The 4,370-nt window shown below is 37.6% G+C and overlaps 1 pseudogene; it reads left to right on the forward strand.

Annotated features, from left to right (window-relative positions):
- Positions 1-3,064: 3,064 nt before the first annotated feature.
- On the forward strand, positions 3,065-3,609 carry LOC119532720 (annotated as a pseudogene).
- Positions 3,610-4,370: the final 761 nt, after the last annotated feature.

The following is a 4,370-nucleotide window of genomic DNA, read 5'->3' on the forward strand; positions in this document are numbered from 1 at the left end:
GGATGTACCTATTCACTGTTGGCGGGGAAATAGAATGGTGCAGCCCATCTGGAGGGGAGTGTGGTGGTTCCACAGGAAGCTAAGTATGGGGTTGCCATATGGTCCTGCACTCCCTTGATTGGGTATCTACACAGAAGATCTGAGAGCAGGGGCTTGAATGGACATTTGCACATGGGTGTTTATGGTGGCAGTTTTCATGATTTTCAATGGCTGGGGGTGACCTAAGGGTATATCAACTGATAAACAGATTGGTAACTGTGGGTATATACATACAATGGAATATTGAGAGCTGCAAGAAGGAATGAAGTTGTGAGGCATGCAACTGGGTGAATGGACCTTGAGGACAGTAGATTGAGTGAAATAAGCCAGAAATGAAAAGACAAACATTAAAATGCCTCAATAATATGGACTGACTATAATATGCAAATCCTGAGAATTGAATCTGAGAGCACAGGTTATCAGGAAATGGTTTATTGTAAAGGTTTCTAGATTGTAAGCTCTTACAACAGTCATATCTATTCATGAGTTGCGATGGTTAGCTCTAAACTCTGAGGAACTAAGCTGTTTGTATATAACCTTGTCAATCCCTGGAACTTCGGGTATATGTGTGACAACTGAGACTCAGAGCCAGAGTTCAGTGGCTATGAATGTCAGCATTACCCCATACAGCAACTGCTAAAGAAGCTCAAAAAGAGATCAGACTTCAATTAGAGATATGAACAAAATGTTTTTGGTTAAGATGAAGGTAAATCAGACTAAAGGGTAAAGGATGATATTGACTATGTTTTAAAACTTCAACTTTAAGTGAAACCAAAGGAAGTGATGCTTATTTGGTGCAAAATCTATATTTTTTGTAGTATACTATATAATTTAACAAGTATGGTCAGTTTATGCATACACAATAATTACATGGAATCCTGAATAGGGGGTGAGATATTGTTGGTTTGAACATGCTAGTGTGAAATCCTGTACATCACAGAGTAATTTGGGCACAGAATAAAATGTATTTGTAAAGCCCCCTTGAGGGCCTGGGGGAAAATGTGGAAATATTAAACTTCCCCTCCTGGGGAATTCCTTACATTCTCACAAGCATTGGTGATTACCAGTGTAGTAGGCTGAGCCCTTGATTTGGGGGCTTGTCCTTATGAAGCTTGTTATTGCAAAGGAGATGCTATGCTTACTTATAATTTCCCTAAGAGTCACCCCCAGAGAACCTCTTTTGTTGCTCAGATGTGGCATCTTTCTCTAAGCCAACTCAGGAGGTGTCCCTAGGTGGACCCTGACTCCCAGGGGTGTAAAGCTCCCTGGCAATGTGGACATGACTCCCAGAGATGAGCCTGGACTCAGCATTGTGGGATTAAGAAAGCCTTCTTGGACCAAAAAGGGACAGAGAAATGAAACAAAATAAAGTTTAGGTGGCTGAGAGATTTCAAATGGAGTCAAGAGGTCATTCTGGGGGTTATTCTTATGCATTATATAGATATCTCTTTTTAGTTTTTAGTGTATTAGAATAGATAGAAGGGAATACCTGAAACTGTTGAACTGCAGTCCAGAAGCCTTGGCTCTTGAAGATGATTGTATAACTATATAGCTTATATGGTGTGACCATGTGATTGTGAAAACCTTGTGGCTCATACTCCCCTTATCCAGTGTATGGACAGATGAGTAGAAAAATGGGGGCAAAAATTAAATGAAATGGGGAGGGTGTGGAGGGGGGTGGGATGTTTTGGGTGTTCTTTTTTTACTTTTATTTTAATTTGTTGTTTTTTTGTGGATTAATGAAAATATTCAAAAATTGATTGTGGTGATGAATGCACATCTGTATGATGGTGCTGTGAATAATTGATTGTACACTTTGGATGATTTATATTATATGAATATATCTCAATAAAATTACAAAAAAAAAAAAAAAACCATGGTGAATGTTAATTAAGAAATAATAGTTAAGTCTTGATAAGAGAAGTTTGTGACATTTTAACTTACCCTGGTACCATCCTCCACTCCCCAGGTAAGACAAAAGCCCATGCCCATGGTTCTTGTTCCTACTACCAGAAAGAACATGTGGCCTCATTCTCAAATAAAAGTGGTTATATGTTTTACCTTTCTGGTAGTTCCCTAAAGGACTGCTCAAAGGGCTTGCCTTTAACTCACATAACTCAGAACTCAGGCTCTACACAAGCAGGAATTGAAGGCTAAGGCAGGGTTATAAACTGCTTGAGTATTGGAGCCATGTCTCAATACACATACTAAGCCAATCATCAAGTCTGGGAGATTTTCTTTTTTTTTTAAGGAAATCTCTGTCATATTACTCGCTGACAACCAAGCTAATGTAACACACACCCCATTAGCCACACGAGACATAGATCACAGAGTTTGAAAAATTAGTTCAGAAAGTCACTAAACAAACAACAACTACTACAGCAAGCATCTGCAACAAACCATGGGGAGGTGGCAAATCTAATTTCCAGACCTATCACATTATAATATTCAAAATGTCCAATTTTCAAACAAAAAATTATAAGGCATATGAAGTAACAAAAAAAGCATGGGCATGCATAGGTGAAAAAGCAATTAATAAAACTGTTTCCAAGGAAATCCAGTCATTGGGCTTCCAAGAAAAAGACATTAAATCAACAATTTTAAATATACTCAAAGAGCTAAAGGAAACATTTACAAAGAACTAAAATAAATTATGAGACTAATGTCTCAACAAATAGATAATATCAATAAACAGGTAGAAATTATAGGAAGAGACCGAATAGAAATTTTGGAATTGAAAAGTACAATAATTGACATCTAGGAGTTCAACAAAAGATTTGAGCAGAGAGAAGAAAGGACCAGCATATGCGAATTTGGGTTTATTAACACTTTCCAATTTGAGGGGTGAAAACAAACAAAAAAAATGAGAACAAATGACTAGGACTAAGAGACCTATATGACACCATCAAGAGTACCAATGTATGCGTAATGTGACTATTAGAAGGAAAGGATAGCAACCGGCTGGTTGTGCAGCGGGTAGACCAGCCGAACTCCCTCATGTGCCCTCCAGTTGGTCCAGGAGTGTCCGGGTACCGCCTAGATGGCGACTCCGCTGGAAGCACAGACTGGCCCAGACCCTGCGGTGCAAACGGGTGGCGTCATGAGACACCTGCCCTACTTCTGCCGTGGCCAGGTGGTGCGGGGCTTCGGTCACGGCTCCAAGCAGCTGGGCATCCCCCTGCTAACTTTCCTGAGGAAGTAGTAGATAATCTTCCAGCTGATACATCCACCGGCATTTATTATGGTTGGGCCAGTGTTGGAAGTGGAGAGGTCCATAAGATGGTGGTAAGCATAGGATGGAACCCATACTACAAGAATACGAAAAAGTCCATGGAAACTCACATTATACATACCTTCAAAGAGGACTTCTATGGGGAAATGCTCAATGTGGCCATTGTTGGCTACATCAGACCAGAAAAGAACTTTGATTCTTTAGAGTCACTTATTTCAGCAATTTAAGGTGATATTGAGGAAGCTAAGAAACAACTAGAATTACTGGAACATTTGAAACTTAAAGAAGACAATTTCTTCCAGGTTCCTAAAAGCAAAATAATGAATGGCCACTGCTGATAAATCATCTTATTTATTCATTCACTGTTTTCTAGTATCTTCTCTGACCACAAAAGAGTGAGATTAGAAAATAATGACAAGAAGAAATCAGTAAAATTCAAAAATATGTGGAAATTAAACACCACATCTTGACCAACCAGTGAGTCAAAAAAGAAAGCAAAAGGGAAATTAGAAAATACTTTGAGATGCATGAAAATGAAAACATAACATTCCAAAACTTAAGGGACACAGTGAAAGCTGTGTTCATAGCGAAATTTATAGTGGCAAGCACTTAAACTAAAAGAAAGAAAGATATCAAATGAATAATCTAACTTTCCAACTTAAGGAACTAGAGAATAATAGAGCAAACTAAACCAAACCAAGCAGAAAGAATGAAATAATATAGATTAGACTGGAGATAAATAAAATAGATAGTAGGAAACAATAGAGAAAATCAATAAAATTAAAACTTAGTTCTTGGAAAAAACAGCTCAACAAAATTTACAAACCTTAAGTAGATTAACAAAAAGAAAAAAAAAGACTCAAATTGCTAGAATTAGAAATTAAAATAAAAGAGGGGGCATTACTGCTGATCTTACATAAATAAAAAGGATTATAAGAGAATACTTTGAACAAATATTTGTCAACAAATTAGACAACCTAGATGGAATGGACAAATTCTTAAAAAGACACGATCCACCAAAATGGTTCAAGAAAAAATGGAAAATCTGAACAGACCTTTAAAAGGTAGATATTCAAATAGTAATCAAGAAACTGCTAAC

This window comes from Choloepus didactylus, chromosome 4 (genome assembly GCF_015220235.1).
Source record: "Choloepus didactylus isolate mChoDid1 chromosome 4, mChoDid1.pri, whole genome shotgun sequence".
Classification (NCBI taxonomy): Eukaryota; Metazoa; Chordata; class Mammalia; order Pilosa; family Megalonychidae; genus Choloepus; species Choloepus didactylus.